The sequence below is a fragment of the Dioscorea cayenensis genome, chromosome 9 (assembly GCF_009730915.1).
Source record: "Dioscorea cayenensis subsp. rotundata cultivar TDr96_F1 chromosome 9, TDr96_F1_v2_PseudoChromosome.rev07_lg8_w22 25.fasta, whole genome shotgun sequence".
Taxonomy (NCBI): domain Eukaryota; kingdom Viridiplantae; phylum Streptophyta; class Magnoliopsida; order Dioscoreales; family Dioscoreaceae; genus Dioscorea; species Dioscorea cayenensis.
The window spans coordinates 29,923,916-29,936,761 of NC_052479.1; the positions used below are offsets into that span (position 1 = coordinate 29,923,916).

A 12,846-nucleotide genomic window follows, 5' to 3' on the forward strand; every position below is an offset into this window, starting at 1 on the left:
GTAATCACATATTCAATTAATTTCTTCTCCTACCTCTCACTTTTTAATTAAAAATTAATCATACATTTTTGGATCATTTGCAACCTAGAACTTAAAAACACTTAAATTTTGATGCACTTCTCCTGGTGTCAGTGGGATAGAGCTTTTCCCAAGTGAGGACATGATCAAAGACACCCTCACCCTCATGTTTATAGAAGTGTCATGAATTGGATATCCCTCATATGCAATTATTTTTTTGGAAGCCGTGCCATGTTCCCTATCTCTTTTTACCAATCAATGATGATTTTGCGTTTGTGTCTTAAACTCTTTCGTACGCATTATATGCAGTGGGCGTTCACAACGAGACATAGTGCAAGATGCTAGTTGTCTGTCTCCTGATCAGTCCTTGACGAGATGTCGACCACGTCTATGGCTTTTTCCCCATTTGTTTTTATTCACTTCATGTGATTTATTTATTTATTTATTTATTTATTTATTTATTTATTTATTTATTTTGTGGTTCCCATGAAAAGATGATGACTCATGTTTATGTTGTTCTTTTTAAGTGGCTCATAAATTTTTCACATATAAAAATTAGTTTCCACATGGATTTTTTTCAAATGGTCCCACAAGAGTGTCTTGTGGTTCTAGTTTTACTTGCTATATATCCAATTTCAACATCATCTTCATCCATCAATTGAATTTGTGGTCCTCATCGTCTCACATTTCTAATTAACAATAATTTATCAAACCCATGGTTTGCCAAATAAAAAGAAGCTTTAAACGGTCCATTATACAGCTAATGAAAGCTAGTCGCAGAGTTTAGGAAATTGTGCATTCCACCTTCTTATTTATTCTTCTATTTCCCTTATAATTATTAATTTCCATAGTTAATTAAGTACTACTAATTTATATTAAGATCTTATTTTATGCCTATATTTCAGTGTAAATCTTTAAATGCTGCTTGATTATGTCTAATAATTAAAGCTGCTCTAATTTGAAACCATCTTAGCCACATTTCAACCTCACAAAAGACTTAATTGTAATGACTGAGATTTTGGTTGTCTTGGAAGTACAATCTGGGCACCTAGAAGTTCCTTATTTGAGATATTATCTCAAACATCCGATCGATAGCGGATCCGTAAATTTGATATAACCCGGGTTTAAATAAAAAAATCAATCTTTATGATAAACACATCTATGTCCCAACCAAGGTTTCACCTTGGGCTTCCTTTTCCTCAACTCAAACTTAAACCTTATCAGATGGAGTTCTTCAAAGGTTTTCCGTCACCGCCAAATTTTGACCGCCGCCATCGTGATCTCGATTGGAGTGATGTAACCACAAATTCAATTAATGTCTTCTCACACCTCTTTCATTTCTAATTAAAAATTAATCATATATTTTTTTCAAAGTGAACGCTAAGAGATTCTAAGAAGACCGTTAAACCCAAACTTAATTTTTTTTATGAGAAGTGCGTGCACTTCTCCTGGTGTCAGTGGGATAGGGCTTTTCCCAACTGAGGACAAGATCTGAGACACCCTCAACCACATGCTGATAGAACTCGCCATGAATTGGATATCATCCTACGCCATTATGGGGAAGCAGTGTCATGTTCGCTATCTCTTTCATCTCAAACTTTGATATTTTGAGTTTGTCGCTTAAACTCTTTCGTCTGCATTATATGCAGTGGAAGTTTGCAATAAACATAGGGAAAGATGCAAAGTCGTCTCGCCTCCCGGTTCATTTCATGTGTGATTTACTTTATTTATTTATTTATTTATTTTGTGGTTTCCATGAAAGATGATGACTCATGTTTCATTGTTTCTTCTTTTAAGTGGCTCATAATTTTTCACATATGAAATTAGAGTTTTTCAAATTGTCCCACAAGAGCGTCTTGTGGTTCACGTTTCACGCGCTATATATCCAACTTCAACATCATCATCCATCAATTGAATATTGTGGTCCTTGTTGTCTACATTTCTAATTAACGATAATCTATCAAACCCATGGTTTTCATTATTTTTCTTTTCATAATTAACTTGGCAAACACCTATTATTATTTTAAATTAAAATAGACAATTATGTACATTAACTAAAAATTAAAATATATATATATATATATATATATTTCTTGAAAAAAAAACTAGTGATTCAAGAACTAGTTTTATAAATGCGCAACATCAACAATCATAATGCTTTCTTAATTTATTTCCACTAGGAGAATGATTTCATGTGTGATTTACTTATTTATTTATTTATTTATTTATTTATTTATTTATTTATTTTGTGGTTCCCATGAAAGATGATGACCATGTTTCTGTTGTTCTTCTTTTAAGTGGCTCATAATTTTTCACATATGAAATTAGAGTTTTTCAAATTGTCCCACAAGAGCGTCTTGTGGTTCACGTTTCACGCGCTATATATCCAACTTCAACATCATCATCCATCAATTGAATATTGTGGTCCTTGTCGTCTACATTTCTAATTATCGATAATCTATCAAACCCATGGTTTTCATTATTTTTCTTTCATAATTAACTTGGCAAACACCTATTATTATTTTAAATTAAAATAGACAATTATGTACATTAACTAAAAATTAAAATATATATATATATTTCTTGAAAAAAAAAACTAGTGATTCAAGAACTAGTTTTATAAACGCGCAACATCAACAATCATAATGCTTTCTTAATTTATTTCCACTAGGAGAATGATTTCATGTGTGATTTACTTATTTATTTATTTATTTATTTTGTGGTTCCCATGAAAGATGATGACCATGTTTCTGTTGTTCTTCTTTTAAGTGGCTCATAATTTTTCACATATGAAATTAGAGTTTTTCAAATTGTCCCACAAGAGCGTCTTGTGGTTCACGTTTCACACGCTATATATCCAACTTCAACATCATCATCCATCAATTGAATATTGTGGTCCTTGTTGTCTACATTTCTAATTAACGATAATCTATCAAACCCATGGTTTTCATTATTTTTCTTTTCATAATTAACTTGGCAAACACCTATTATTATTTTAAATTAAAATAGACAATTATGTGCATTAACTAAAAATTAATATATATATATATATATTTTTCTTGAAAAAAAAAACTAGTGATTCAAGAACTAGTTTTATAAACGCGCAACATCAACAATCATAATGCTTTCTTAATTTATTTCCACTAGGAGAATGATTGAAAAATCAATATAACGTTGTTGCAGAACAAGTCATAATGGATTTGAATTGTATTTTAAGTAGTACCACATGTTACATTGATAAGTGCATAATTGAACATATTTTTATATTATTTTATACATTAATTAATTGGCATGTATTGTGATATTTATTTGGAGATAATGTTTAAAATGGTGTAAAAATTGATTCTAGGTCACGAGCAATGCATCATGAGTAGATAGGAGACAAAAGAAGAAATGTTGAACCTAAACATAGAAGAAGAAACTCTCATAACATCAAGAACAAGGGTCAAACCAGGCATAACACCTTACAGGCACAAGTTACGGCTATAAGCCTCAGTTAGGGAACCTTACAGGCATGATTATACCAATAAGTAGGAGCATAACCACCAAATGTGGAGGACTTACTAGCGGTACTTAGGCATGTAAATCAGGGCATAAGGATCATCTAGAAGAGTTTACAGGGAGCACATACACCCATAATGGAAGTCATAAGCACCATCCAAAGAAGTTTGTGATTCAACATTTATGCCCATAATCTGGACTGTAACACAAAAACATAAGACCTTACAGACGAAGCTTACAATTTTAAGATGCCTGTAAGGCACATGATCCATCATCTCCAGCTCCTTACGGCCTTGTTCTTAAACCCGTAAATTATCCTTAAGGAGTTAGGTATAAAAGATTTTACTGAGGATTTTAGGGTTAGACTCTTGGCAGCCAAGCAAAGGGAAGAAAGGAGAAAGAATCTCAAACTTTTCTCCAACAATCCAATGACTTGGAGAGTCCCCTCCACAGTCTAAGACATCATTAGAATCGTCAAGGCGAGATCTCGCCGGTGAAGCTTGGAGAGAGTTTTAATGTTTCATTTACTTACTTTGCATTGATTGGATTGCATGGTTGTTCTCTCTAATGGAGAACTAAACTTTTTGGTGTTTGGGCATAGATGGAACCTAAAATTTACTTTTTAATGGCATTGGTTGTAGACTTTGAATCATGTATCGATTGATCTATTGCAATACATTAATGTTGAATTCAATGGTGCGTTATTATTTTTCTTGAACTCTATTATAGCGAAAGCCAAGAGTTCATGATTGATGTACATGTGTGATGAATCGAGAGATTCAGCTAGTATAGACATACCACAATTGAAGGGAATTATGAGTTTGCCTAAAAATAGGGCACTTTGTAATTGAGATCTCTCTACCCGTGATTCTTCCAAATGAGCAGACATAGGATTCCAATTATAATGTAATCATAGAAAGCAAGTATTAGGAAGAGATTCCAATGTAGCTTTGTATGGGATTAGGGTCAATAGCCTCGAGAGAGGGATTAACTACTCATTGAATCTATGTCCCCTCTAGATAGAGTTCACAGAGTGCAATGCAATCTTAGGACGATAGTCTATATCAGCACCATATGTGACTAATTATTATTCACCTTGAGAAAGGGGACAATATGACTTATGAACTCGCTCGGTTCAACTGTATTTTAAAATCTTGTTCAAGCTTGTCCTAGGCTCAACTAAACCCTAGGAGAAGTCTATGCCCAACACTTTTTTTTACATGTTGTATTTGCCACGATTTTACTTCTATTGTAGTTTTTAGTTTCTGTTTTAGATTTAACACTCTCAATTGCATTTAGGCCAATTGACAGCTTGGGAATCAATATTAGCACTCTCTAGTTCCTCATGAATCGATAACCCTATTTTTCAATACACTATATTACTTGATCAGCACATGCATTTGCATTTCATATGTGACATTAGTCCCTATCATACATGCTCTGTGTTGTTTTTTTTTCTTTTTTATGTCAGTAAATTATTGGTTAATTAAATCTTAGTTACTCACTTTTTAGTTCATGTTTTTTTCATAAACATTTTTTTATTCCTTGCATGCAATTTTTTAATCATAAAATGTCAAATAATAATAACAATAATGAATTCAGGATTTAAATTAACAAATTGTTGAATTTGATCTTTAAATTTTGAAAATGTTCAATATAGTTATAATTTGATGGACGATCTAATCCAATTATATTCTATGTATTAAATTAATTTATCTTATTTTGTTACATTCATATTTTTAAATTACTTTAAAAATTAAAAAAATTCAAATTGTCAAACAAATAATAAATTAAATAATTATAATTTAACATTTTAAAAATATAAAGAGCAAAAATATGATCCATGGCATATTAAATGTTGAATGATAAGCATTTAGGACTAAATTTTAAAAAGGAATTAATTAAAAAAACAAAAAAAAATTCTAATTATTAATCACTCATCAAAAAATTCTAATAAGGTCAACCATTGGATAGCCCAATGGTATGACATCAAAGTGTAAGGGGGAGGTCATGGGTTCAAATCTCTCCCCCAACAGTACTGTTCATACACTGTTTACTCGAGATTCCTATATTATTTTTCATACTGTACATATACTGTACATCCGGGTTTCAGTACTGTTTAATACTGTTTCTATTCATAAAAAAGGGCGCTTGTCGTCTATTATTCCAAAAAAATTCTAATAAGCATTTAGCTCTTCTTTCTTTCTTTTCTTCATATCTAAGTTCAAGATGATTTCAACTATTTACCAAATTAATCTTTGGGCTTAGACATGCTAATACCTCAACTAGCTACTATAAATACAAACCCTCATTTCTAGTCTTCCTACAATATTGACTCCAAATACTTTCATATATATATGCATCACTCTCCTTGGAACCTCCAGTTCTTGCAATCATCAATGGCAGTCACATTTTCCTTAGCCACTGCTGCCGGAGTTCTGACCGGAGGTTTCCTTATTATGGTGCTCGTAACTGCCACTTTCTTCTTCCTTCTCTTCCATTCACAAAATCCCAATGAGCATGGAAAAGATAGTGGTCATGGTGGTAACGGCGGTGGTGGTAGTTTACCACCTGGTCCGGCCGCCTTACCAATCGTTGGAAGCCTTCCGATGATGCTTTGGAGGAAGCCACATTTCCGGTGGGTCCTTCGAAAAGCCGAAGGCAAAGATATTACTTGCATTCGGCTAGGAAATGTTCATGTTATAGTAGTTAACTCACCGGAGCTTGCCAGAGAGTTTTTAAAGAAGAATGATGCCATCTTCGCCTCTCGGCCGAAAACAATGGCTACCGAATACTCTGGTAGGGGTTTCCTCTCCGTCGTCTTCACTCCATGGGGTGATCAATGGAAGAAGATGCGTCGAGTGATTGTCTCACACGTAGTCAACCATCAACAATTCCAAAAGATGGCGAAAATGCGTGTCGAAGAGGCTGATAACCTTGTTTGGTACATTCAACATCAAAGCAAAGCCGGAGAAGAGATTAATCTCCGAAAAACTCTTCGGTATCTTTGAAATATATATATATGTATATATATATATATATATATATTATACTTGATGTAGATTATGTGACTGATATTTTCACGTGATCATGATTACTTATTTCTATTTTCTTCTTTAGATATTATACTGGAAACATCATAAGGAGGATGCTATTTGGATGTCGGCATTTTGGAAAGGGAGCAAAAGACGGCATGCCGGGGCCGGGAGAGGAGGAGTTGGAGCACATAGAGGCTGCATTCACTTCGCTCTCATTGATCTATGCACTTTGTGCATCAGATTTCATACCAAGTCTGAGAATTTTGGACATTGATGGTCATGAAAAAACAATGAAGAAAGCAATAAATGTGATCAATAAATATCATGATCCTATTATTGAAAAGAGAGTGCAACAATGGAGGAGCAATGGTGGTGTTAATGGTGAGCCAGAGGACATTCTTGAGGTGTTCATCTCTCTCAAAGATGATGAAGGAAAGCCTCTCTTAAGGATTGAAGAAATTAAGGCTCAATCTACTGTGAGTCTCTAATTTCATACACACACATATACATATATAACACGTACTCTAGGAGGTCCACAGTGGCCATTAGATTACACTGTTTATTTATGCACGAGGTTTAACAAATAGTTATCAATATATATAATACAGTATCTAACAGTATTAAGTATTAACAATTTAATAGTATTGTAATTAACAGTAAATTTTATACACCATCATATCAAACTTATTTCATCATTAAATGGAAGAACAAAACTATGAAACTTATAAATGATAAATACTAACTCTAACCCTGAATACACACATTAATGAATAAATGCTGCACTTTGCATCGGATATATATATATATATATATATATGTAGGAGAGCACCACCTAAAATTTATGCTTGCATGTAGGAGAGCACCACCTAAAATTTGGACTGAAATTGAGGTGACAACACCCACCGTGTTAGCTGACCCGTCAAATCGAATTAACAATTTGTAACCAACCCGCACTATAATGAGCCTAATTATGGGCTGGGTGCCTCTAAACCTGTTATTTAACTGGCTGAGCTAGCTAGTAACTTGTAACTAACCCACACTGTAACATGCCTGATTACAGACTGGGTGTCTCTAAACCCATGACCCATCTCAATATGTTGCTACCCATGGGAATAAAAAAATTTGCCACTAGTTTTAATGGATTAGTGACTCCCCATAAGAATAAAAAACTTGCCACTAGAGCTATAATTCATTCTTAATGCATTAATGAAAAATATTATATATATATATATCGTTGTAGGACGATGATAAAAAAAAATTTCTTGGAAACAACTAAATCTAAGGGAATCAACTTTCACAAATATTTTTCTAAAAAAATAAAGAGGCTAAATAATAAATTAAAAAAATTATATAAATCAATTTATAAAATATAAAATGCCAAACAATAAATTTTTACGAATATTTTTTTAAAATAATGTTTCTATTAACTATCTTTTGGCCCATTAGCATCAGGTTTTTAAGTATGCACACTCCTAACTTCTCTTAAATAGGGGCGCTATTATTCGTCATATATATATATATATGATTATTTGTATCCATTTGTAAAATAAAAAATAACATTTTAAAAAAATGTATATTTTTTTAATTATATATAGATATATCAATTTGTAGAAAATACATTATTATAAAAAAAGGAAAAAGGTTGGGGCAAGGGGCCGTAGCCATCCTTCACCCTTGGCTCCGCTTCTAAATATAAATATAAATTTCACTGTCTTCCAATAATATTTGGTACTATATTTTATAATTAGTTATAAAGTAAGGAAATTTTGAAGTTGATAATTTCTTTTTTTATGACATTTTGATGAGCTCAATAATAAATATGAATAATAAGTGGATAATAATTTCAATTCAAAAATAAGAAAAACTACTTAATATTTAATTTCTCTCACATTCGAAAAAAATTTGTTGATAACTTAATTAGATAGGTAACAAATTAAACGCAACTTTTCTTTTCAAATTTTCTTTAGTTATTATAAATTTTTTTAAATTTTATGATTTTTTTAGGATTAAAATTTAAAAAAATTGTCATGTGACTTCTTTATATTTATTTACATTTTACATTGATTTGCTATGCTATATTTTAATTTAATAATAGAATATTATTTAAAATAATAGTAGTAAAAAAACTTAAAAAACCCGTCGCTTGCTTAGCTCGTGCCCCAATGGCTCTAAGGTGAGTCGGGCTGGGCCCGGTTCACTCTTAGGATGAACCGGACCCCGGGGACCGGGTCCGTCAGGGTCCCTCTATATAGCATGGGTTGGTTCCGGTCTAGCTGTGGGTGAGCCAGATCCGATGGGCTTGGTTAACCAATCCATACCCCTCCCTACTTTTACGTGTGTGTGTATATATATACATATAATGAAAACTATAATCCTAAATTAAATAATATATATAGAGGAGTACTTGTGTAATATATATATATATATATAGAATTAAAATATATCGATCCTAATAATCCTGAACTTAAAATAAGTCAATGTAACACTGCATAGTTGTTCATGCAGGAGCTCATCTTTGAAGTGGTGGACAACCCGTCAAACACAGTGGAATGGGCAATGGCCGAGATGCTCAACCAACCAGACATTCTCCGGAAAGCCATCGATGAGCTCGACCGTGTCATCGGCCCTCACCGCCTTGTTGAAGAGTCTGACTTCCCCAACCTCCCTACTTGAGGGGCATGTGCCCGTGAAGCTCTTCGTCTCCACCCCATTGCACCCTTCAACGTTCCCCATGTCTCCTCCATTGACACCACCGTCGCCGGCTTCTTCATCCCTAAGGGCAGCCAGGTCCTCCTAAGCCGTGTCGGACTTGGCCGGAACCCTAAAGTTTGGGAAGATTCGATGAGATTCAACCCTGACCGGCACCTTAATGAGAAGAATGTGGATCTGGCTGAACCTGAGCTCCGGTTCATATCGTTCTCCATCGGCCGGAGAGGGTGCATGGGGGGACAGTTGGGGACCGCAATGACGTACATGTTGTTGGCTAGGGTTTTGCATTCGTTTACGTGGAGCTTGCCGGCCGGTGAAGAGTCTGTGAATCTCTCAGAGGAGGAAAGTAGTCTCTTTATTGCTAAACCTTTGCATGCACTTGCTAAGCCAAGGTTGGCTTTTTTAGAGCATTTATAAGTTATTACGTACGTCTATAAGCATGCTTCATGATCATATATATATATATATATATATGCATATGTTTGTATCTTTAAGTTATTCTCGTGCCATGTTTTTATGTACCATCACTATCTACTGGTGTGTTTGTTGGAGAAAGAATATTGAACTTATGATATATAATAAAGCTGTGTCATGATGCCTTAATTTTTTCAAATATATAACTTTTACGTAATACTATAGTCTATATTTCATATGTTTTAAGACATGTATTAAGAAAGTTTACTTACTCACTTTAATTTTGTTAAAATATCATCTAGTTTTTTAAAATTGTTTTTTTATTTTATTATCCTATTAAATTTTGCTCTCTCTTCATTCTTGAATGCATTATTCTTTTTTTTTTTTGTATATTTAATGTGAGATAGAGTAGTAATTAAATATGATGCATGCTTATTTTCTAGAAAAATAATCCCTCATTACATAATTTTTAAAATCTAAAAAAATAATTTTAAGAATTTAAACATTCATCCTTACCAAATTTTTAAAAAAAACAAAGATGTATATTTTCAATCAAAAATCAAAAAAATATTCCCTCCCTCAGTAATTAAATTAATTGTTAAAAAATCCAATCTAAATTTGAACATTAATTCTCACCAAAATTTGTTTTAGAAATAAAAAAATAAAAGATATATATACTTTCAATCAAAAACACTATTCCCTAATTCCATAAGTTTTTAAAAATCTAAGAAAAATTTCAATATGAAAATTTGAAAATTCTTTCCCATCAAAATTTATTTTAGAAAGAAAAAAATCAAAGATATATACTTTCAATCAAAAAAATCTAAAAAAATTATACTCCTTCCATAATAATCCATTTAATTTTTCATAAAAATCCAAGAAAATAGTGGAAAAAGGCAAATTTAAAAAAAAATGATTAATACTCTCTCGTTTATTAAAAAAACAAATCAAAAACTTTCTAGAAAGTGACAAATAAAAAGTAACAATGGAGTATTTAAATGACAAAATTAAGTTCTTAATAAGTAAAATCTCAAAAGTCTTAAAAGTCTTAAATCTAGTACTGATATTGATCATGATTAATAATTATAAATAGTAAAGTATTAATCTTTAAAAAATAAAGCCAATCAGCTTGATATAGAAAAAAATAAGAAAAAATTATAAAAATACCAAAATAAAATTAAAACCATACCTCCCATTTTTTTTAAACTTGTATACACTTGAGGTTGATTAAAATAGATGAAAAATGTCAATTAAGTTTGATAGTAATTAAAAAAATAATAATATGAGAATTTTATAGAAAAAAGAAGTTGTTTTATTAGAAAATTAATGTGCCATGTTAGTAGGATTACAAAATTACAATAAGCTGGCTTTCATTTCCTATATGGTTTTAAATTTAACTTTATCATAAATTAATTAAATAAAATAATTTTTTTATTTTAGAAAATATAATACAGCTAAGAATAGCATTGTATGGATAGAATGATAAAACATGTGATGTAAATGAAAATTTTAATTATAAATAAAGAAATCATTAAAGACAAAAGCATATTAATTGGGCGTCTAGAAAACAAGGGGCCCATACACAGGACTTTAATTGTCTGTGTCTAACGTCGGACCTGACACATGCTAGAAAAATTTAGCACACCTTTTATAAAATGTTTTATAAACCTAACTAGTCAAAAATTTCATGCGTGTCTTTTTTCAACTCCCAATTGAAAGAAAGCATTATTTTTAATATTTGAAGTACCATGCACAAAGTGCCATGTATTCTTTTGTACGTAAGGTTAATATTTGAAAGCATTATGTCTAATTATCTTTTTCTGAAAAGCATGTGATTCTATTAATTACTATACATCAATACAAATGTGAGTTATAGCTTTAGCGCGCTCTTACTTAAAGTTCTGCACTTAAATGAATACTCACAGTTGAATCAAACTAAAAATGTGAAAACCATAAAAAAATAATAATAAATACAAACTAAGTAAAAAAAAAATCACAAGTTTGGATGACATTCCTACAAATGAACCAAACTAAAAGTGTGAAAACCAACAAAGAAACAAACTTAGTATATAAAAGATAAGTTTGGTAGTTCATAGACATTCCTACAAATAATTTGATTGCTAACAAAGCGCATACATACATACATATATATATATATATATATATATATATAGGAATGACAAATCTAAACAAAACAACCACAAACAAGCACAAATCACGTGCAAAAAATGTAAATAAATAAATAAAGAGGGATGCTGATGATGAAGTTTGCATGAATATAATTAACTTCATATGGACCAGCAGTGAAGCAGGAGAGATACATTGACTGGGGCCAACCGACCTGTGAAAAACTAGTGTAGATACACCACATGGGAAAGTGAGAATATCAATAGGATTGTTATTCAAGTTATACTCCCTCCGATCATTTATATATATATATTTTTATTATTATTATTATTTATTTACATGTCAATTTACGAAGCAGTAAATAATTTTTTCCCCAAATTTATTTTTTATTTTTAATATATTTTTACACTTTTAATATTTTTTAAAAAAATATAAAACATCATTTTGATAAAGGTAATAAAAAAATATAATTAAATAAAGAAAAATTAATAAAATGGGTAATTTTAAAAAATTGCTATAATTTGTTTATAAATTTAAAACTATGAACTAATTTTAACTGACTTTTTAACCGTATAAATCGCTTAAAGGAATTCACTCTCTATATCTAATCCATTTTTTTAATAAACGATGAATAGCTATATATAGCTACCAATCACCCCTACAGTGAGTGATAGGGACACAAGTGTACGTGCTGATTACGTAATAAGTGTGTGTAAGTGTAGAGTGTTGGTCCACATGGGAAGAAAGTGAATATTAGTAATGACTCTAGCTAAACCCGAAAAATAACCTAAATGATCAAATGTTATGTGTGTGAATAAAAGCAAGCAAATATAAGAAAGTACAGGAAATAATAGGAGAGAAGTCAAAGAAGAAAGTGATGTCCGGGCATAGCATCCCTCTAGGTTTATGAAATATAGAACTAAGGTTGTCTAAACATGCAATCTTATTTGAACCGAAAGGTTTCCAAAATTATACTAAACCGTGATTTCTCATACGAAGAGTAACTGATTAGGTGCAGAGCTGATATAGTTAACACTCT

General features: G+C 31.5%; 1 pseudogene; it reads left to right on the plus strand.

Moving 5' to 3' along the window:
- Positions 1 to 5,863: 5,863 nt before the first annotated feature.
- LOC120268760 lies at positions 5,864 to 9,879 on the plus strand (annotated as a pseudogene).
- Positions 9,880 to 12,846: the final 2,967 nt, after the last annotated feature.